This window comes from Bombina bombina, chromosome 1 (genome assembly GCF_027579735.1).
Source record: "Bombina bombina isolate aBomBom1 chromosome 1, aBomBom1.pri, whole genome shotgun sequence".
Taxonomy (NCBI): Eukaryota; Metazoa; Chordata; class Amphibia; order Anura; family Bombinatoridae; genus Bombina; species Bombina bombina.
In genome coordinates this window covers 1514283732-1514309334 of record NC_069499.1, presented here as the reverse complement: position 1 = coordinate 1514309334, position 25603 = coordinate 1514283732, and the positions used below count along the sequence as shown (strand labels likewise).

The following is a 25603-nucleotide window of genomic DNA, read 5'->3' as shown; positions in this document are numbered from 1 at the left end:
CTAGCAAAATAAGCAAACTTCAAAATTAAGAGAGACTAAGCTCACCATTAACAGAGACAAGAAGGGAGGATGTTTAATTTGACACAACATAAAAGTGAAACTGTTTTTAGGCTTCAATTTAATGCAAATAGGATGCACTTCTTCTTTAAAATAAATAAATAATTAAATAAATAAATAAAGTGGTCCATTGGTTGTATTTTCTTGTTATTTTAGCATTAGTAGGTCAAATGTCAATTTTTTCTGTCTTTTTAATTTATTAGTCTTATAGTTTTTAGCATTAATGGTCCCCAAGCTTTCTTTACCTTTTCACTACCTGAGAGGTAGGGCATAAGGCCCAATTTTTTCAAATTTGCTGTCATGGAGTGAAATATCATCCTCACATGAACAGAATAGACCTCAATTAATTTTCTTTAAATAAATAAAAAGGGGTTTGAACCTGGAAGTACCTCCCATATTGAATTAAGAATTTTGCAGGGGGAGGAGCCAACAATGATAGCACAAAAAAATCAAATTACATTGTTTCCAGAGTACTTTACTTTTCATAAGCTAAAAGTTTTGCTTATATGTTGTTTTCTAGTGCTATAAGTACATATTTTGAGACAAACCCACCAGATACCTACAGGAGTTACATGCTTGAAGAATAACATGAGACCTGTGAGAAAACTTTAATAACACCCAAGATACGCCAGGAGCCAAGATTAGCTCCTCTAAAAATGGGGGGTGGACTTTGGCTTTTGAAAAATAATTGCAGTAAAAAGGATGTTAATTTGTTTTAAAAACATCAAGACTTGGCTGATATGTTATTCTATAGCACTGGTTTTCAAACGTGTCCCAAGGCCTACCCAACAGGCCAGATTTTCAGGATTACATTGGGTAAGAGCAGGTAAAATTACTATGTTTACTAATCAGCTGATTATTATCTAGTTCAGATATCCTCAAAATCTGGCCTGTTAGGGAGGTCTGAGGACAGTTTGAAAACCTGTGTTCTATAGCAACACGGCAGAAATGTCTTGTGGTTACCAGGTGTTTGCGGTTTTTTTAAGATAAAATTTACCTTTATAAAGTTCCATACAGGACCTCGCTTGCACAGAGAGTTTTTAGAGATTCAGTGCATTAAACATAAATAGTGATGGTATGCTCAAGTCTGTAAAAGATACAAGAAATGTGTCTCTCATATTACCTTCAAAACAAGAAGACATGCAGGTTAAGCACTGTATGACCACTATAATAATGTAGGGGTTGACAAATTTGTTTAAAAGTTGGGAGCCAGTAGGAATATTTAGGAGCCAGTCATACTTTTAGGAGCCAGACAGTGGTATTTGTATATAGAAATATGGAGAATAACCCAAAAAGTTAGGAGCCAGTAGTAAAATTATAGGAGACAGTGGCTCCCAGGCTCCTGGGTTTGTCGAGCCCTGCAATAATGTGTGCTAATATAATGAAATGTAATAGTTCTACAAATTGCATCAGCAATCCTTTTTTTTTCCTTTCTTGAATCTAAAATAGGGCATTAATATGTATTACAGTTGTTTTTTATTTTTATGTTTTACAAATCGAAATTTCTGTTCTGAAAACTAGATGTTACTTATTCTTGTGGGCTGTATTGTCTAAATATCTGGCTATTGGGTTCTTAAAGGGACAGTATACACTAATTTTCATATAACTGCATGTAATAGACACTGTAATAGACATGTAATAGACACTACTATAAAGAAGAATATGCAGAGATACTGATCTTTACATCCAGTATAAAACCTTTTAAAAACTTACTTAAAAGCTCCCAGTTTAGCATTGTTGATGAGGTTGTCTAGGACACCCAGATAGATATGGATAGATAGATAGATAGATAGATAGATAGATAGATAGATAGATAGATAGATAGATAGATATGAATAGATGGATAGATAGATATCAATATATAAATAGATATGGATAGATAGATAATAGATAGATTAAATATAAATAGATATAGATAGATGATGACAGATAGATAGATTATATAAATAGATATGGATATATAGATAGATATGGATAGCTAGATATGGGAAGATAAATATGGATATATAGATATACATAGATAGATAGATATGGATTGATAGCTATAGATAGATATGGATAGATAGATAAATAGATAGAGATAGATAGATAGATAGATAGATATGAATAAATTGTAATTGATAGATAGATTAGATATAGATAGATTGATAAATAGATATAGATAGATTAGATAGATATGGATTGATAGATATGGATAGATAGATTGATAGATATGGATAGATATGAATAGATTTTAATTGATAGATAGATTAGATATAGATAGATTGATAACTAGATATAGATAGATATGGATAGACAGATAGAGAATTTCAGATAAATGAATGTGTAGAGGAATCAACACCTAAGGGGTGAAACTAATTGTATAATATATCTAGCAGGAGAATAGATCTAAACTAAATTATAGCAAGATTTAGTTTGTGAGACAGATTTCTTTTGAGCTAGATTAGGAAAGGATCTCTTCTCTCTGTGTGGCTTTGTTATAGCATTGCGTTGCATTCCTCAGACACATACAATAACTGCCTTTTTCATCTGCTAATTCTGTATCTTGTTACTGGTATGTTGTTGTATTCATGCATTTGGCAAGTCATTTCAGCAAGCTCATTCCTGTGCCACGCGATGTGCCCTATGGCTTCACCTCCTATACATGCGCAGCAAACAAATACTTGTTGCAGTGTGACCTCTGTCCTCGCTTGCAATCCCTCCCATTCTACAGGGTTTTATTGGAATGAATGCATTAGCAGTCCACTGACAGTTCCTTTCATAGGTCCCAAAAACAATCCTGTAGTCAAAGGCTTTGCAGTTACAGGGTGACCTTTATACTGCAGGATTATCCTATTAATTCCTTAAAGTCTTTTTTTTTTTCTTTTGTGGGTTTGTGTTTGTGTACATTGCCTTCCAGGCAGAATGGTCTGAAACCAGAAAAAAAAGTGTTGTTTATTATTTTACTCTAAAGAATAACACATTTATTTATGATACATACTCATATTTGTAAGACGGATCAGTTGTATTATTGTTCAACATAAGTATGGTACTTCTGAGTATATTTTCTCATTTCTTTTGGTGAATGCGTGTGAATAAAAGCTTTTTTTTTTCAACATACGCAGAAGTGATTTCCTTGACACACGTGTGTATTTTTTTATTTAAGTATTTATTAAACATTCAGTTTATTGAATAAGTTAATCAGCATGGACACATTGTGGTTTTTGGTATGAATGATTATCACTTTAATGTTTTTATTTGTGTGTGTATATATATATATATATATATATATATATATATATATATATATATATACAGTATCTCACAAAAGTTAGTACACCCCTTATATTTTTGTAAATATTTTATTATATCTTTTCATGTGACAACACTAAAGAAATGACACTTTTCTACAATGTAAAGTAGTGAGTGTACAGCCTGTATAAAAGTGTAAATTTGCTGTCCCCTCAAAATAACTCAACACACAGCCATTAATGTCTAAACCGTTGGAAACAAAAGTGAATACACCCCTAAGTGCAAATGTCCAAATTGGGCCTAATTAGCCATTTTCTCTCCCCGGTGTCATGTGACTCGTTAGTGTTACAAGGTCTCATGTGTGAATGGGGAGCAGGTGTGTTAAATTTGGTGTTATCGCTCTCATGCTCTCTCATACTGGTCACTGGAAGTTCAACATGGCACCTCCTGGCAAAGAGCTCTCTGAGGATCTGAAAAAAGAATTGTTGCTCTAAATAAATATGGCCTACGCTATAAGAAGATTGCCAAGACCCTGAAACTGAGCTGCAGCATAGTGGGCAAGAACATACAGCGGTTTCACAGGACAGGTTCCACTCAGAACAGGCCTTGCCATGGTCGACCAAAGAAGTTGAGGGCACGTGCTCAGCTTCAAATCCAGAGGTTGTCTTTGGGAAATACGTATGAGTGTTGCCAGCATTGCTGCAGAGGTTGAAGGGGTGGGGGGCAGCCTGTCAGTGCTCAGTCCATACGCCACACACTGCATCAAATTGGTCTTCATGGCTGTCGTCCCAGAAGGAAGCCTCTTCTAAAGATAATGCACAAGAAAGCCCACAAACAGTTTGCTGAAGACAAGCAGACTAAGGACATGGATTACTGGAACCATGTCCCGTAGTCCAATGAGACCAAGATAAACTTATTTGGTTCATATGGTGTCAAGCATGTGTGGCGGAAACCAGGTGAGGAGTACAAAGAAAAGGGTGTCTTGCCTACAGTCAAGCATGGTGGTGGGAGTGTCATGGTCTGGGCCTGCATAAGTGCTGCCGGCACTGGGGAGCTACAGTTCATTGAGGGAACCATAAATGCCAACATGAACTGTGACATACTAAAGCAGAGACTGGGCCGCAGGGCAGTATTCCAACATGATAATGACCCCAAACACACCTCCAAGACGACCACTGCCTTGCTAAAGAAGCTGAGGGTAAAGGTGATGGACTGACCAAGCATGTCTCCAGACCTAAACCCTATTGAGTAACTGTGGGGCATCCTCAATTGGAAGGTGAAGGAGCGCAAGGTCTCTAACATCCACCAGCTCCGTGATGTCGTCATGGAGGAGTGGAAGAGGACTCCAGTGGCAACCTGTGAAGCTCTGGTGAACTCTATGCCCAAGAGGGTTAAGGCAGTGCTGGGAAATAATGGTGGCCACACAAAATATTGACACTTTGGACATTTCCAATTTGGACATTTTCACTTAGGGGTGTACTCACTTTTGTTGCCAACGGTTTAGACATTAATGGCTGTGTGTTGAGTTATTTTGAGGGGACAGCAAATTGAGACTGTTATACAGGCTGTAAAGTCACTACTTTACATTGTAGCAAAGTGTCATTTCTTCAGAGCTGTCACCTGAAAAGATATAATAAAATACTTACAAAAATGTGAGGGGTGTACTCACTTTTGTGAGATACTATATATATATATATATATACGAACCCTGTAAATAAATGCACTCTCTGGAATAAATGCACTCTCTGGATTTGAAAAATCAAACTTTTTTTTAACTCAGTGACGTTTCGGGGGTGATCACCCCTTTCTCAGAAGAGAACACCCTGAAACGTCACTGAGTAAAAAAAGTTTGTTTTTTCAAATCCAGAGAGTGCATTTATTTACAGTATTTGTATGCATATGTTTTTGCACCCTGGTATATAGTGTTAGCAGTCGGATAGTGAGATTGCTGTATCTTCATCTCAATATATATATCTATACAGGGGCGTATTATGTCCTAGGCCAACAAGGCCGGTGCCTAGGTCAGCAGATTTGGGAGGGGCAGCACATCTGCCCTATCCTTCCTCTAAAAGCCAGCACATAGTACAGTGAGCGATAAAGTGCAGGCTTTTACAGAGAAGACAAGGCACGTGCGCTGATTAAGGTCGCTCTTCATAGGCAGTGCTCCTGTAAACTTTATTTAGAGCCACCGGCACTTTTGCAGTGGAAGCGTTCTTGGTGAGAAACTTGCCCGGAGATATGCTTACAAGGTGAGGCTGGAGGAGAAGACCTTATGCCGATATGCTGGCTCCCCTTTTCAGCTGTGGTGGGTCTGCGAACGCAGTGCTTATTGCAGGTCTTAGTAACTAACAGACTGGATGCGTCTGTGCACTGCTTAGATCAGCTTGTGATGTCCAATCATAAATTCTCGGTGCTAATGTTTGTTAGCTACTAATAGCTAGCTTTCTGTGCATTCATGTGATGTCTTATCATAAACTCTCAGTGCTAATGTATGTTAGCTACTAATATCTAGCTTTCTCTGCATTCATGTGATGTCTAATCATAAACTCTCAGTGCTAATATATGTTAGCTACTAATAGCTAGCTTTCTCTGCATTCATGTGATGTCTAATCATAAACTCTCAGTGCTAATGTATGTTAGTTACTAATAGCTAGCTTTCTCTGCATTCATGTGATGTCTAATCATAAACTCTCAGTGCTAATGTATGTTAGCTACTAATAGCTAGCTTTCTCTGCATTCATGTGATGTCTAATCATAAACTCTCAGTGCTAATGTATGTTAGCTACTAATAGCTAGCTTTCTCTACATTCATGTAATGTCTAATCATTAACTCTCAGTGCTAATGTATGTTAGTTACTAATAGCTAGCTTTCTCTGCATTCATGTAATGTCTAATCATAACCTCTCAGCGCTAATGTATGTTAGTTACTAATAGCTAGCTTCTCTGCATTCATGTGATGTCTAATCATAAACTCTCAGTGCTAATGTATGTTAGCTACTAATAGATAGCTTTATCTGTATTCATGTGATGTCTAATCATAAACTCTCAGTGCTAATGTATGTTAGCTACTAATAGATAGCTTTATCTGTATTCATGTGATGTCTAATCATAAACTCTCAGTGCTAATGTATGTTAGCTACTAATAGCTAGCTTTCCCTGCATTCATGTGATGTCTAATCATAAACTCTCAGTGCTAATGTATGTTAGCTACTAATAGCTAGCTTTCTCTGCATTCATGTGATGTCTAATCATAAACTCTCAGTGCTAATGTATGTTAGCTACTAATAGCTAGCTTTCCCTGCATTCATGTGATGTCTAATCATAAACTCTCAGTGCTAATATATGTTAGCTACTAATAGCTAGCTTTCTCTGCATTCATGTGATGTCTAATCATAAACTCTCAGTGCTAATGTATGTTAGCTACTAATAGCTAGCTTTCTCTGCATTCATGAACCTATGGAGTAAATAGTAAACGGACACTTAAAACGTTTCATTACTTGAATGATGGTAATTACTGTAGTTGCATGTGAAGGGCAGTGATTGTTTCATAGTGTATTCTTCTTTCCCTCCCTTTTCTCTCTCTTCTTTCCCTTTCTCCCTCCCTCAACTCCCTCCTTTGTTTCTTTCCCTCACTTCCTTCTTTCTCTCAACTCCCTCCCATGCTCCTTCTTTCCCTCCTTTCTTTCTCCCCCTTCTTTCCCTCCCTATTTTCTCCTCTCCCTCCTCACTTTTCTCTTCTCTCTCTCTCTCCCTCCCTTCATTCTTTCCTTTCCCTCCCTCTCCTTCTTTTCTCTCAGAAAGAAAATAGTATGAGATGCATGCAATTCAACCCACCTGTATGCAAGTGTTTTTCTAGCCCATTTTCTTTTGAATTGTTATGAAAAAAAAAAAAAAATATTTTACACACTGACCCACTGGGGGGGGGGGGGGGGCAGCAGAATTTTGAGTGCCTAGGGTAGCACAAAACCTAAATATGCCACTGTATGTATGTATATATATATATATATATATTTACAGTATATATATATATATATACATATATATATATATATATACACACACACAGGGGTGGAGAAATATGACTTAAAAGTTACTAGGGAAAAAGTTACTGTTCCATACAACGCTATCAGCGCTGCGGAATCTGTTGGCGCTCTACAAATACCTGATAATAATAATAATAATAAAGAAATATGAAACCAAGAAAACGTGTTTGTGATTCGGACAGAGCGTATCATTTCAAATTTACTTCTATTATTACATTTGTTTTGTTAACATGATATTCTGTATGGAAGGGATACCTAGGTAGGCACCTGGAGTGCTACCGGACAGTAAATAGTGCTGTCATCTAGTGCTCTTGCAAATGAATAATATTCTTGCAAGTCAGAAAAAAAGTATACAATAGGGTGCGTAAAACCAAAAATAGATAATAAGCAAAAAATGTAGTGTATTAATGTAAATATTAAATGTGCTGGTGATTAAATAAATTAGTCTTTGAATTCAAATGATCGTACTATTCTAAGAATAAATCAAAACCATGCAAACATATGCACACATAGGTTGTGTAAGTGCTGTGTTATTAACTGGTGATAAAAATAGAAGTGGGAAAGTGTAAAATATATAAATATATCAAACCTGTACAGTGAATAAATAATTAAAATTGTGTGACTGATAATATGTTTTGTCTCAATCGTAGTATGAAATAATGTTGCAAAATAATAATTTTCACAGGTGTGGAAAACATACAGTGTATGCCGATGTGTGTGCCAAAAACAACAATATCAATAGATCTGTGATCTAATATTCACATAAACCCAAAGTTGGTAATCAAAAATGAATAATATAAAATAAACAACAAATAATGTAATCTAAAATATATAAATATATTCACTATAATGTCCAGCAAACGGGGGCGGAGCCTGACTGAGCTTAGAGATGGCAGCATAATCTCTGAGCTCCTTGCTGCAAAATATAAAAGTCAGCGTACAAACAAGGGGAACCTTTATAAAAACACCCATTTGGCATAAATAGAAGCAAGGTGACTCGAAGACAAATGGATTGAGCTCTTTTAGTCCCAGCATGGAGATGAAATTTACTTTTACTAACTGAGCTGGATTTTCGCGCCAAAAACCTATGGCGCACAGACCGGAGAAAAAACATCACAGAGACACAGGTCCCATAACGGAGACAACTACGGAGCCCAGACCCAGACTGTAAGTTACACCGGAACACAGAAAGAGATGGTCTTTATTTCAATCCGGTTCGCATAAGACCCACGAGGTAAGCTGCGGCAGCGGACGCATAAAACAAAAACTAGAGTACTCACACAACAAAGCTACTAGAAGCCCCGGGATATACTTTGAAGGGCCATAGTAACAAGGGCTGATCTAAAATGGGCTGCAGAGGGACTAAATTAAGACTATCATTTTTATAAACGCAGCTTTTCTTCTGATGCTACAGGGGAGAGATAACACTTATGTACACTGCAAAATATACCCATTAAGGTGAGGAGGGGGAGATGAGGTGAAGATAGAGGATTATTCTTGACACACGGTGCTATAATATTCTAAGAGAGGCGCAGGGGTACAATAGAGGCCTTATAAAAAAACGATAGACACAGGGACGCACAGCAGGACAGGAGGTACAGGATATTAACCTCTTAAAGAGGCAGCACAATACGGATCACACAGATCTCCTGGAAAAATACATCACTGTAGACTAACAACATTGCTTCTTCTCCCTCCTATCCTCTGCATCACGGAGGTGCAATGTCAGAAAAGAGCTGAAATAAACACTACAGATTGCCATGTACTTACAGGCCACATACACACGAGGATTCTGATATCTTTAACATCACTTGCTTTTTGAACTCTATGCTGCCACACAACTCTGCAACATAACTTATCCCTTTACAATTTCTGGACAGTTAAGCACTAGAAACCTGGTTACTCATTTATAATTCTACTTGGCTAGTATGTCAGCCAGAAAGCCATCTAAGGGAGAAAAACCACACAAACCCACTGCAGTGAGTACTTTCTTTAAATCCTCTAGACACAGTAAAAATCCAGAGCAGCAAGCAATGGAGGTAACAGGGGACTCGGACCCTGAATCTAACCCTCATGAAGTGGGGGCACACAAAATCCCAGTAACTAAAGCTGACCTAAAAGACCTGGTTTCTAAGCAGGATATAACAAGCAATTTCGAAAAACTTTGGGAAAAGATTGACTCTATGCACAATGCTGTTACTTCCAGTCTGACTGACATACGCTCAGATATTGCTGAACTGGGTGGGAGACTCGACGCACTTGAGGAAACTAGAGACATGGTCTCAGAAGAATTAGCATCATCCTCTCACACTATTCAAGCACAGCAACAATCCATTACAGAGCTGCAAGATAAGATAGACGATCTAGAAAATAGATCTTGCAGAAACAATATCAGACTAAAGGGAGTCCCAGAAACCATATCTAATTCAGAGCTGCATACCTACCTACAGCAACTATTCCATAATATCACAGGTGACTCTGAATATTCAGACTATGACATGGAACGCGCTCATAGAGCCCTACGCGCAAAACCGAAAGATGAAGCGCCTCCCAGAGACGTTATTATTAAATTCTCATTTTTTCAGGACAAAGAAAAAATACTCCAAGCATCAAGAAACAAGCCTACATATAAATTTCGAGGCAACATCATACAATTCTTTCAGGATCTGAGCCTCCGCACACTTCAAAGAAGAAGCTCCCTGCTCCCACTGACCACCCTCCTTAGGAAGCACCAAGTTAGATATAAATGGGGCTTTCCCTTTGCCTTGTATATCCTCAAAGATAACAAGACCATCACGGTTCGTGAGCTTGAAGAGATCACTCCAACCTGCAAGCTACTGGGACTGGAAGCTCCCCTCATGCCCTCAGAAAACCAATCACCAAAACAAAATATCCAGCCAGGGCACTCCAAATGGTCAAAAGTAAACCGGAAAGGACCCAAGAAATAACACAGAACCAAGAACCTTTCACCCCCCTCACCCATTTTTTCACTTTGCACCATCTAATATATCGGGCAAGGCCCCTCAAAGCAACGAGAGCCCGATACAAGACCTCACTGGAACTTTCAGGAGCCTGTAAACCATGGCGACAGGATTTATATCAAGATTCCTTCCCCCAGAGGTTTCCAGCAACGGACCCCTGGGAAAAAACTTTACAGTTAAAGCCAAGATTTGATACAGAGAGGTCGGATTTGAGACCTGAATGACTCTATCTAACAAAGTTTAATAAGTTTACTCGTTGCTGACTTTTAAAATATGTATAGTTTAATATATTAGCAGCTTTAAACTCAGGATAGGAATGTTTAGTTATGTATTGTATATTGACCCACAGATTGGGTCACAGTTAATGTTATGTTTGTTCTATTGTTTTATTTATTATTTTTTGAATTTACCCTTTTCTCCTCTTCCTTTCTCTAAGGGCATCTGGGCTGCTCTCCTCCACACATTAAACAAAAGAATTTTTGTTCAGCATCTCGACTGGGTGATCTCACCGGATATGTATGTATCGCAGATATCTATACACGAACATAAGTCATCAAACATACCTAGCACAGCATTGAGATGACCCCCCAAATACACCTCATATCACACAATGTGAGAGGGTTAAACACTAATGTAAAAAGACACACAGCTATGTCCCATATTCCTTCAAGAAACACATTTCACTCAAAACATTATTCCAAAATATTGGGCTAAGCATTTTACCCAACACTATCATGCAACCACAGATTCTAAAAAAAGAGGAGTTTCAATCCTGATTCACTCTAACTTATCGTTTGAACACGAATCCACTGTAGCGGACAAAGAAGGGAGGTATGTTATTGTTAAAGGTCGATTACAGGAGTCAGATGTCATCCTATGTAATGTTTACGCCCCCAATGACAATCAACATGTCTTTTTCCAAACCATATCCAACTTGATTACTAACTGGTCTCAGCACAAAATAATATTAGCAGGAGACTTTAATATCACCATGACCAAACACTCAGACACAGACACCAAACTATCACCTAAACAACTCCAACACAACAGACTAGTTAATGTCATACAAGACCACCTGACCTCACATGCACTGTTAGATTCCTGGTCCACGCTATATGGACAGACATCAGATACCACATTCTACTCCTCAGCGCACAGACAATACACCAGAATAGATTATATCTACACTAGCCAAGTTCTACAACCTCTCTATAACAAGTCGACAATCCACCCTTGTTTATGGTCCGACCATTCTGTGCTGATGCTGCACCTGGACGGATTTGTTGACACGGGCAGAACCCAGACATGGACATATGACCCCACACAGTTAAAGGACTCCCTACTTAAAGAAAAACTTAGCAACTCACTAAAAGAATTCTGGGACATAAATAAAGAATCCACGACTAATCCTATCTCCCCCTGGGCAGCTCACAAAACATACCTCAGAGGTCTCCTCATCCGAGAAAAGGCAATACGAAACAAAAAACATAAAACACTACTCTCACAACTTCACAATGAAATTAAAGACCTAGAAACCAGGCACAGACTTACTCATAGCAAAGATATATTATCCTCCCTAGAAACCAAAAGATCCCATTTAGCTAATCTTCTAAAAGAACACTCCACTAGGGCAATTCAAAAGCTTGATACACAATATTACATATACGCCAATAAACCGGATAGGTTCTTAGCTCACAAATTAAGAGAACGACGCAAAGCTTCCACCATTTTGTCCATATTACTCCCATCTGGCATTTCGGTATCTCACCCCCAACACATAGCGGATGCCTTCGCGGACTTCTATGGGAAACTGTATGACAGAAATAAGGTATCACATACACAATCAGTAGCCTTTCCGACTGCGAACTTCTTGGAGGAGACAGAGCTAAATTCCCTTTTGGAAGACAATTTAGATAGCTTAAATTCCCCAGTGACTAGAGAGGAAGTTATAGGCGTAATAAGAGATCTCAAATCAGGGAAAGCCGCAGGGCCAGATGGTTTCGCCAGTGAATATTATAAAACTTTCAGGGGATTACTGGTACCTCACCTCACTGATTTCTGCAATTATATACTAGAAGGCCATGCCATTCCGGACGACCTTCTGCAAGCCAGAATAGTGGTAATACCAAAACCAGGGAAAAATCATAAACTTTGCTCTAGTTACCGACCAATCTCACTTATCAATCAAGATCTAAAGATCTTTACTAAAATCCTGGCTAATCGGTTGAAAATCATCTTACCAAAGTTAATCCATTTAGACCAAGTGGGTTTTGTGAAAGATAGGGAAGCTCCTGACAATGTACGTAGGCTTTTGAATATCATAGATTATGTGGGAGTGAATCGAGTGCCTTCTCTACTCCTTTCGTTGGACGCGGAGAAGGCATTCGACAGAGTAGATTGGGACTATATGAAAGCAGTTTTACTTCGAATGGGATTCGGAGGTGCATTTATCAAAGCATTAAATATGATTTGCTCAACCCCCTCAGCTCAGGTCTCTATATCAGGTTATAAATCTAACTCATTCCCTATATTAAATGGCACAAGACAAGGGGCCCCCTGTCTCCCCTCATTTTCACACTCTGCATAGAGCCCCTAGCAGCCAAAATTAGACAGACAATAGATATCTCAGGAATCACGATTAAAGACCAAGAATATAAATTAACACTCTTCGCAGACGATATTTTACTTACACTAACTAGACCTCTCATCTCCCTACCTAACTTATATAAAACCCTAGAGGAATTCTCCCAGATCTCAGGTTACAAAGTTAACCTTGATAAATGTGAAGCGATGTCGCTAGGTCTCCCACAACACACCAAAAAATTAATAGAATCCAACTTCGACCTGACTTGGACCACTCATTCCCTTAAATACCTGGGGATCCATCTGACTCCCCAAATCAACCAATTATATAAATACAACTATGAAGTCATATATAGAAACACTAGGAAAGATCTGAATAAGTGGAAGGCATACAATTTCTCGTGGATGGGTAGACTAGCGACAGTTAAGATGACTGTTTTACCCCGCCTCCTATATCTTTTCAGGACACTTCCCATAGAGGTCCCAATACCAGATTTAAAAAAGCTACAAGCGGAACTAATTGCGTTTATCAGAGGGAAGAAAACTGCCAGGATCCCAACCTCATTAATTACAAAACATAGGACACTGGGAGGCATAGGAGCCCCCAACCTACTAGAATATTACAGAGCATCAAGGCTAGCACAAACACTACTCCTAGGAATCAGAGAGAAACTGGTCCTCTGGACCAAATTGGAGGCCGATCTAGGGGGTTCCACCCATGCAGATGACATTCTATGGCAAAAACCTCACCCCGGACACACCTCCAACAGATATCGCTCACACATACTGGATCACACTAAACACTTATGGTCTCTACTAACAAAACAACAGAAGATATTACCTACCCAAACAATTATGTACCCACTCAGATGCCTCCTTTCTAGCGAAGTCCGTACTGTAATGGATAAGTGGGCAAATAAGGGTCTGTATAGGGTAGCAGATTGGCTGGAAGGGGGTAAATCCAAGACATTCACACAAATTCAGGAACAAATAGCCCCACTAAAACTTTTATGGTTCCAGTATCTTCAGGTTAATTCAGCTATTCAACAATATCTAAAATCAAATAGATTTCTCCGGCCACAGAAAACTTAATACGATCGACACATAGACCCAAAAAGACCATTTCCAGACTGGATTCAAGCACTAAACAATGCTACTAAACCCACAATAGCCACGACATGGGAAGCTGACCTAGATATCAACAAACACAAAGACGCATGGGATGAAACATTTCACTCAGCCTGCTCGGGCCTTTTAAGCGCAAACTTACGGGAAAACACTATTAAAACTATGTATAGATGGTACTTAACCCCGATCAGAACTCAACACATGTCCCTCACCAACAATAGACTCTGTTACAGAGGATGTGGGGAAATCGGTTCATACCGCCATATGTGGTGGGACTGCAATATAATCCAGCCCACATGGGCTCATCTATCCTCCCTTCTGGGTAAGATCCTAGAGGAGAGGATCCAACTCAGTCCAGCACAAGCACTCCTCCACGAACCCCTGCCCCGATTTAATAAACACATAAACACCTTCATTAAGATCACTTGTACGGTGACTAGAATAAGTATAGCAAAATACTGGAAAACGGATGCCCCCCCCATGGGAGGAAGTGAGGAACAAAATTTCGCTAACCCACCGTATGTATGAGTCTGCATCACACATCCTAGATACGCAAACACAATTTGAGAAAGTCTGGTTCTACTGGACATTAAACAGGAATTTAGCTACATAATTATTTTTCTTGAGATCTCACAGACACACAAAACACAGTGACTACATTGATCAGGAGGGGGGGAGCCCAGATGTCCTAATCTAACCTTGTCTTATCCTTTCTAGCCTTCTGTCTTACGCTTTACTCTCCGTGTATTTACCCGATATAACTTCGGATTACCTGATTAGAATCATAAACAAAAACAACGGGTATAACTACACCCTATATCTATCACCTTTCATTTCTTCATCTTTCTTCTTATCCTACCTCTTATTCCTTTTTCTTGACACAAGAACTTACAGTTATCTGGTCTTAATATTATATCTTCTCAAGATGGTTTGGCCTTATTCTCTAACTATTAGTATCAAGGGTTGAGGGGGACCTGATACCCTAGGCAACTCTTACAATGATATCTGCATTGGCCAATCCGTTTTCCTGTTATTGTTGAATTATGAAGACCTTTGTTGTATTCATTTCAATTGATTTCTGTCTTGTCTTTTATTTGTAAAATCAATAAAAATAATTTAAACATAATGTCCAGCAAACAAAAAAAGATAGAGTCACTGTCAATTTCAGCAAGTGTGATAGGCTGCTTCACTCCAGGCCGGTGGTGAGTCGGAAAATCTAAAAAATTAAAAGCGAAAAAGAGAGAGCGCCTAATAGTGTAATATCGTCTGGAACCAGGCAGATACAAACAGTAGCGGCATCAGCAAAATGGATACTCACAAAAGAGTTGGCACTCGCAAGTAGTGCATACAAGCAGGCTGACCTTTATACAGCAGTCAGTACGCTGGGGATTTGGAAATCGTATCGGAGATCTATCAAAACAGAAGTGTAAAAAGCGCCTAATAGTACAGTATCGTCTGAACCCAGGCAGACACAAACAAAACAGCGGTAACAGCAAGATGGGTACTCACAAGAAAGTTGGCACTCACAGGTAGTGCATACAGGAAAGGCTGACCTTTATGCAGCAGTCAGTACGCTGGGGATTTGGGGATCATATCCCTCTGACCGGGTGTGTGGCTGTTTGTAGCTGTTATAAATTCTGGCTTTTCCTCCGCACACGGCGTGTGCACTAATTCAGCGTCTGAGATTCAGCTGTTCTGCGATGGGAGGAAATCCTCTGTGTATGACGTGGGCAGTCTGTTGGTGTACCTAGAACTGTGTAACAGCTCAGAGCGCACACAATATGATGTTGTTACTAATCCAATGTGGTATATGCTTAATAAACAGAAGATACCAAGAGAACAAAGAAGAATAGATAACAGAAGTAAATTAGAAATGTTTTTAAAATAGCATGCTCTATCTGAATCCTGAAAGAAAATTCTGGGTTTCATTTCAATTTAAAGGGACACTACATTCATTTAATTCCCCTCCTTCTAATCATGGGCGTTGCCATTATGGAATTTAGGTTACACTGCAGGTATCTGAAGGAGAATGTAGTTACACTGGAATGTAGTGAAAGCTAGATTTCAACATGGCAGCACCCATGATTAGAGGGAGGCGAGGAATAACCTCAGTACTATGCTAATAAATGTATTTAGTGTTGAATGTCCCTTTTTCAGGCTCCTCTCAAAATTGTCATAAGTAACATCTAATACATTATTTTTTAAAGCTTTGAAATGAAGACTTTAAATGCTAAACAGCATTATAAACCTAATAATATAGATTGTATCATCATCATCAAACTAAGTTTAATGAACAAAAACATTAGCGAAACAGCACCTAATAAAATAATTACACAACAGATTGTATCATCATCAAACTAAGTTTAATGAACAAAACATTTTTTTACTTGCATTTTTCTGCAAACAGTTCTCTGCATTGTTAGCATGTTAGATAATATTGGGTCTACACCTATTTTATGCATTTCAATCTGCAGTGATTAACAGGCAGTTAGGCACCCTCACCTCAAGCAAATGGACAGGAAGATAAAAGGGAAGTGGCTGCTAGATCTTGTTGCTCGATAGGTCTGGTCTGCTCTGTGTACACAGATCAATTTCAGTCTGCTAAGCTTGCATAACTTTGCTTCAACACAAGCGGACAGCTCCACCTACTGGCTATTTTAATTAGTGCACTGCTTTCCAATGCTTTTCAATAGCAGTCACATGAAAAAAGGTTGCTATTCTGAAACGGCGCAAATTGAACCGGCGTAAACCGAAGGCCACCTTTATATAATATAACCCTTTCAGTTATACTCTGATTTGTTAGAGTATTTTCTTATTGCTTGCAGAGAACCGTGTGTTTAACCTTAAAAATAATATGTAAAATGTGAATATGATGCACACATATGCTTTTTACAGATTCAAATTTGTATTTTTTGTGTATTTTACTGTATGTGACTATGAAATAGTTATAAATAGATAGAGAGCTTAGCTGTCCCTGTAACAACAAACAGCAGAGTATTTGATTTAGACATTTCTGGGTATATTAAATTGTATCCTTATTTTATTTTTTTAAATTTGCTTTGTCCTCTCTGTGTAGTTTGTTAAAGGAGCAGTAATGCAATACTAAGAACTAGCGGCTGCCGGTGGCTGCACATATATGTCTCTTGTCATTGGCTGACCCAAAGTGTTCAGCTAGCTCCCAATAGTGCATTGCTGCTCTTTTAACAAAGGATACTAAGAGAATGAAGCAAATTTTAATAGAAGTACATTGAAGCAATGTTTAAAATTAAACAACATTTTATCTGAATCAGGAAATAATACATTTAGGTTTTATTTCCTTTTAATAGCAGGGAACACCCCTTTGTGAGACACATTGTTCCCAAGGTAAAAACAGTTTTTACAGAATTCCGTCAGGGGCTTCATAGTACGGGTAAGAATTCTTAGAGCAAGCACAAAGATCTTTAGATAATCAGCCCCTTAGCTTAACTGATCTATTTAGGTTAGATAAGGAATTATACATAAGAAAACCAAGAATTCTTCATAGACTGAACAGAGAAATTAAAGGGACAGTGCATGCAGTTAAAGGGATAGGAAACCCCAACATTTTCTTTCATGTTTCGTATAGAATATAAAATGTGCTTAATTCTCTTGTTGTCCTTTGCTGAATAAACATCATTGCATTACTGGCAGCTAGCTGAACACATCTAGTTATCCAATCACAAGAGACAAATGTGTGCAGGCACCAATCAGCAGCTAGCTCCCACTAGTGTAGGATATGTGCATATTATTTTTCAACAAGGAATACCAAGAGAACAAAACAAATTTGAAAATAGAAGTAATTTTAAAAGAGTCTTAAAATTACATGTTCTATCTGAATCATGCAAGTTTAATTTTGACTTTCCTGTACCTTTAAAAGATAAAGCAACAACTTTTCCAGTTTAATACTAATATTAAATTTGCTTAAAGGGATAGTAAACACCAAAAAAGTTAATTGTTTAAAAAGATAAATAATTCCTTTATTACCCATTCCCCAGTTTTGCATAACCAACACTGTTATAGAATTATACTTTTTACCTCTGTGATTATCTTGTATCTAAGCTTCTGCTGACTGCCTCCTTATCTCAGATTTTTGACAGACTTGCATTTCAGGCAATTAGTGCTGACTCTTAAATAACTTCACGTGCGTGGGCACAATGTTATCTATATGAAACACATAAACTAACGTCCTCTAGCTGTGCAAAACTGCCAAATGAATTCAGATAAGAGGCTGCCTTCAAGAGCTTAGAAATTAGCATATTAGCCTACCTAGGTATAGCTTTCAAATAAGAATATCAAGAGAACAAAGCAAATTTGATGATAAAAGTAAATCAGAAAGTTGTTTAAAATTTCATGCCCTATCTGAATCATGAAAGTTTAATTTGGACTTTACTATCCCTTTAATTTTCTTGGTATCCTGTTTCGATTAGTGAACTTAGGTAGGGTAATAGGAACTGAGGTGCATGTATGTGTCTTTATCACTCTACTGCAGTAATTTTTGCAATAATGTTCGTAACAATATTTTATATTGTTGCAACACTGCTGACAAGCAATTTGAAAAGTTTTTTTTTATTTGCACACTTTGAGATATATATATTTATACATAATGTACATACACAAAGTACAGTATATATATATATGTATATGTGTGTATATATCAATATATATATATATGTGTGTGTGTGTGTTTGGAAAAAGGACGCACTCGCCGGGTCTTGAAAAGGCAGTATTGTTTACTGACTTTTCAAGACACGGCGAGTGCGTATTTTTTCCAATCACATGTGCATATCTTGAGTGCACCCCGGGCAGGATTACTTGATTGAAAGTGTGTGCAGAGCCATATATACATATATACATACACAGGATATATATATATATATATATATATATACTTTGTGTATATATATATATATATATATATATATATATATATATATATATATATATATATATATATATATATATATATATATGTAGATTGATAGATAGATAGATAGATAGATAGATAGATAGATAGATAGATAGATAGATAGATGATAGATAGATAGATAGTGAGATTACATATTTATATCTATATATCTCTGTCTATATTTGTCTGTTTATCTGTATCTATGTTTCTATCTGTCTATATATGAAAGCAGAGCAAAGAGAATACTAAAATTACCATACGTACAAGAATGCTGGTAACTGATTTACGCAATAGAATTTTGTGTATCAAAGTAGGAAATTGAGACCATTAATGTCCTGTATCCTGCAAGTCTGTGTTGTGAATTGTATATGTACCGTGAAAATGGTTGCAGTGTGAACTGCGGTTGTTCTTGATTCTAACATTTGAAGCTGTATCCAGAATTTCATCAAAGTTTTGGCTGTAAAAGCTACAGATTTTCTAAACACAACAAAGCATTTGTGTGCATTTCACAGACATGAGGGAATCATCTTAACATTTTTTGGGAATTGAAGATATAATTTCAAGGGATTGTAATTATAAACGGAGGATGGTTCAAACTTGGCAATAATTTGAGCAGACATGAACTAAATTAACCCCTTCTCTAGAATCCATGGTCTGATACTGCACCATCTGGAGAAGGGAGGTTGCTTATTATTTTAAAATGTCACCCATGTGTTATAAAATTTTTGAAAAAACAAATATCAGTGTTTTGTATTATTTTGATGGCATTAAAGGGGCATTAAATTTACACCATATATCAGCAATTAAGCAACACATTTCAAAATAAATGTTTTAAAAATCATTTATATCATTTATATTGTGTCTATTTGCACAGTTTTTAAGGTTTTGAAAATCAAGGGCAGTTTATGGATATACCTCTTGAAATGTCTGATGTACATGCACTTTTTTTGCCATATCTAAGTAAAACAGAATTAAATGAGATTGTGTTCTGAACTAATTAATATGTGAATGTTGCAAGGTCAGTAAAATTTCACCCAACTTAAAGGGACACTCAACCCATGTTTTTTCTTTTGTGATTCAGATAGAGCATACAATTTTAAGCAACTTTCTAATTTACTCCAATTATCACATTTTCTTCATTCTCTTGGTATCTTTATTTGAAAAGCAAGAATACAGTTTAGATGCCGGCCCATTTTTAGTGAAAACCTGGGTTGTTTTTGCTGATTGGTGGATAAATTAACCCACCAATAAACAAGTGCTGTCCAGGGGCTGTCCAGGGTCTGAACCAAAAATTGTCTGGCTCCTTAGCTTAGATGCCTTCTTTTTCAAATAAAGATAGCAAGTGAACAAAGAAAAATTGATAATAGGAGTAAATTAGAAAGTTGCTTAAAATTGCATGCTCTATCTGAATCACTAAATATTTTTTATTTGGGTTCAGTGTCCCTTTAAAAGGACAATATACTAATCAGCAATCAGCTGATTAATTCATTGAATTCAAAACAGCTGCAGGAACACCTTTTCAAATTGGCTGGGCTCTCTGTCTTCCTCACTCACTACTGGGAGGTTAATTTCTGCTGCTTAGCTTTTCTATCACAAATCTTGCAGTAATTAAATGTTAAGTATAGGTATTAACAGACACAATTATTTTAAATTACAAAACAAAAGAGCTATCTATCTGTACACAACTTAATATACTCCAGCAGGTAAAATAGATAATTGTGGAACTTGTTATTGGGGGCAGGAATTTGATCCTTTAAAGGGACAGTCTAGTCAAAATTAAACTTTTATGGTTCAGATCGGGCATACAATTTTAAACATCTTTTGTTCTCTTGGTATTCTTTGTTGCAGGCTAAACCTAGGTAGGCTCATATGCTAATTTCTAAGCCCTTGAAGGCCACCTCTTATCTCAGTGCATTTTGACAGTTTTTCACAGCTAGACAGCTAGTTCATGTGTATCATATAGATAAACTTGTGCTCACTCCCGTGTAGCTATTTATGAGTCAGCACTCATTGGCTAAAAATGCACGTCTGTCAAAAGAACTGAAATAAGGGGACAGTCTGCAGAGGCTTAGATAAAAGGTAATCACAGAGCTAAAAAGTGTAATAATATAACAGTGTTAGTTATGCAAAACTGAGGAATGGGTAATAAAGGGATTATCTATCTTTTTAAACAATTAAATTCTAGAGTAGACTGTCCCTTAAAGTATTGTGGCAATCTATCTGGAAGGAGCAGAACTAAAAACAATATTCAGAGGTGTTTACAGCAAAGCAGGACAAGGAAATAATCAATGTGCATTGCAATATTGTTTTATTTTCCATAATTAAACATTTTACATGGAGATTAAATGTTGAGTGTAGCTATATTCGTTTTTTTCCACCCTTGTGCTAGAGCTATTTTAGTTGTTTTGCACTCATTGGGCTACATTTGTCAAAGTGCTGTACATCGCTGCCACAAATCTATATTCGGCATCCTTATTTATAAACAAAAGTCCTAATTCAACGAGAAGAGCATTATGCTGATGAGAAATATGAATCATTGATGGTGCGTATTTTAGTATTTATTATTTTATCTACCTTGAATTTTGTTGAAACTTAATCACATTTCATACAGTTTTAGGTATTTTACCATGAAGCGTCACTAATATTTGTTACATTATCTTATTATGTACTTGTATTTATCTATCTACTATATAATTGATAATCTCTAGTACATTTTTACACACCCTTCTATAGTCTAGTAGCATCGCATTAACATCCCTTTGATTCCTATGTCATTCGCAAGCTCAAAGTTGATGGATTGAGAATCAGAATCGCTGCGTCAATCGAGATGCAAACTTACCAGTTGGATGTTTTATAAATTTTAATTTGGTCGAATGGAGTCGTACGTACAGGCGGATTAGCATCATTACGCTCAAATAACGTTGCCATTGATTTACATTGAACATATATCACTGGAGCACATTTTTACATCGATTTGTGCTACATTTGACTATGTTGACACAATAATAACTCAAGGGTGTAAATTTTGCATGTAATTTGTTGCATATTTTAAGCAATTTAACATTTGAATCTTTGATGTATTTACACATGAATTTCACCTTTTTTTTAACCTGAGGTACCCGCACAATTCATATCTTATTATTATTATTATTATTATTATTATTATTATTATTATTATTATTTTTCAGAAGACTAATCATTTTTTGAAAATAACTATTGTTTGCAGACATACTATAATAAATGAAAATGCCTGCACATGAAATGCAAGAATAACATAAATTCACCTTCTATAATTCCCAAATGTAGGATTCTATATCTATATTTTTCAAAAACTATTAATAACAGAAATACGTGAAAACCAGAAGCAATTTTTTTGTCACTTTTCACCAACTGTATTTTTTTTTTTAATGAGTTCAGAGGAGAATTGATGTAAAAGCCCTAACAACAAAATAAGGGTAGTGGTTGTTACCAGGTGATCATAATTACTTTGATGATTAATTGACAGTTATACAGACAGAAAACCCTTTATTTCAATGGTGGGACCTCACTCTTCTGGGAGGGCTTTTTAAAATATTTCTATAGTGAAGGATTAAAATTGCATCTTACAAATTGCTAGAAACCCAAAATTAAACCAATGTTGTGAGGTATTTGTCACTGTTATGTTAATCAGCTGGGGCCTAGACAGAAACAGAACCACTCCTTTTAAAGATGATGATTTCTGTTTTCAAAAAAAGGTTCTCAAGCTAGTCTATGTATTTCCCTGTGTGTCAGGTGACCACTGTTGCCCTATGGATCACCCAATATCCCTCTGGGCATTAACTCTTCACATAAAAATGGTTAATGTGAGGGGTATTTGTGTGTTGTATGCTGTCTTTAAGTGATAGGGGTATCTTTTGGGCTCACTTGTTTATGGATTAAACACAATATTTCCTTACAAACAATATGTAGACATCTTAATTTCTCTTGTTCTCCCCTTTCTTCCTTTTCTTCGCTTTATTGTTTATTTTTAAAGTTGTGTAAGTGGCAGAGAAAATATCTTTAGTTTTCATACTTACCTTTTGCCATGGTTGCAAAAGGAAGGAATTGTAAAACAATTACAGTCTATAAAACTTAAATTGTAGACTTAAAATGTGTAGGAGACACTAGTAATGACATCAGTATGTTGGCTCATGAGAACGCTAACATGATGTCATATTATTGGCCTTTAAGATAGTGTGAATCATGTCATTGTCTTGGCCTCTAGAAGGCAAGGATGATGTCATACTATTGGCCGATGGACTTATAACCTGATAAAATTGGCTTTTGCTATAGCTGTTGTGATGGCATGATATTGGCTCCTAAACACAGGGCTGTAGGTGTCATGTCATGTTACCGGATCATGGGGTTGGTCTCCTGATGTCACATTATTGGCCCTTGGTGCAATATGGCAATGATGCAATAGTACGTTCTCCTTAGGGAAAAAGGTTGAAAACAGTGTTTATTGCAGCTAAGCAGTTAGCTATTGTTCACTCACAATGTCTTATTATTTATTGACTTGTATCCTTATCAAATGGGTAATGACATGGCTATCTCACATTACTTCTGGAAACTTACCTGCTGGCCACCATCCGTTTTCAACTAGGTTGTCAAGTGACTCTACTAGACTTAATTCAAAGCAATAAAGTGTGGTGTAGAGAAGACTTCCTGTCCATATCTTGGCCAAAGTAAACAAACACTCCTAAGAAACACTGTGTTGGCATACCATATTTCTATTTTCTTGTCATCCTAATGGTAGCAAATATATCCCTTAAAATTCACATTCAACATTCAAACATTACATCTGGGGAATGTAAAAATTAGTTTGCCAAAAAGCAAATATGAGAACCATGTTATTTTATGAAATAGCCAACATAGTTCATCTACCAACACATAGCATATCCCTCAGTAAAAGGTATCTCATTTAAAACATAAGATATATTATAAGCCTGTGAATTATCAACTACAGATTACCTCTGTTTAGGTCATTAAATGAAAAGTAAAATATATACCTTGCCTGACGATTAACAGAAAATACGTAAGCTTAATTAATCATCAGTATTGTCTCCTATATTCCTAAAAAATGTTCTTGAGATGGCAAAATACACAAAATATATATTGAAGTAGACATTTAGATGGGTGGATTAATGGATAGATAGATAATAGATAGATAGATAGATAGATAGATAGATATTGATAGATAATATATAGATAAATGATTGATAAATAGATGATTAATTGACGATAGATAGACAGACAGACAGACAGACAGACAGACAGACAGACAGACAGACAGACAGAAAGATAGATAGATAGATAGATAGATAGATAGATAGACAGATAGATAGATGATAAATTGATAGATAATAGATGATAGATAGATAGATAGATAGATAGATAGATAGATATATAGATAGATAGATAGATAGATAGATAGATAGATAGATAGATAGATAGATTGATAGATGACTGATAGATAGATTGATAGATAAATAGAATAAGAAAATATTTGTGAATATAACTTCTTGATTCGCTATGTGTTTCTTTTTTTTGTTTACAAGAAATCAACTGATAAATTGTTTTAATGAATGAATGACATTTATTTTGAAGCTGGGTCTGATGCTCACTAGGGAGTATCCGTTTGTTGGAAACAATTCCAGCTTTCCCTTGCAGAAATCTTGATCTTATTTTGAGAGGGGAAATGGTGGTTTGCAATACATTTTACTTTAAAATGAAGTCTAATAATTTTAAAGGGTCACAAATCTGAGTTGGTTGGGACAATTTATTTTTCCCCTCCACTGTCCCATGGTTCCTTGTGTAAACTGAAACAAACTTTCAATGTGTCTTTATGGCCTTTTCTTAAGGCTCAAAAAATACAAGACAGAACACAGATGCCCTTATCTTAAGTGTTAAATAATATAAGAAAAGGTATAAAACATAATTTTACTAGGCAAATTATTAATACAGCATTCTTTAATTAGTAAAGAATGTGGCATGCACTGTGCTAACCTAACTCTAATTATATTCAGTACAGGCATTTATAGGAAACAATAGTCTTGAATGGAGCAGAGAATGACAATGAAAGAATAGAAAGACAATTACTGGTCAATTCTGCGTGGCCTAAATCCCTGTTGAAAACTATTTCAAGGTCCCTGGATTGAGAGATCAAAGTGTATTAATAGAAACAGCAGAGAATCGACCGCTGGATGTTTGCTCATCCTCTGCTCTCAATAGCCTCTGGTAGCAGATCTAATGTTTTTGTAAAGATCCTATTCAACTCCCTGCTCCAAGGGTTTTTTATTTGTCCTTAGTGATATATATAGTGTGTTATATATATATATATATATATGTTTGTGTGTGTGTGTTTATGTGTATGTATATATATATATATATATATATATATACAGTATATATGTGTGTGTGTTTATGTGTATGTATATATATATATATACAGTATATATGTGTGTGTGTTTATGTGTATGTATATATATATACAGTATATATGTGTGTGTGTTTATGTGTATGTATATATATATGTGTGTATATATCATTTATTTATTTATTTAAATAGAAAATATAGGTATCACATCTTACTGTTCCATTTTATTATTCAATTTATAGTATTCAGCCAAATTCCTTGC

The 25603-nt window shown here is 36.5% G+C and overlaps 1 protein-coding gene across 1 annotated transcript in view; it reads left to right on the top strand.

Moving 5' to 3' along the window:
- ANKFN1 (ankyrin repeat and fibronectin type III domain containing 1) overlaps positions 1–25603 on the top strand; it is an 899573-nt gene that overhangs the window by 548752 nt on the left and 325218 nt on the right. The gene's annotated exons all lie outside the window — the stretch shown is intronic.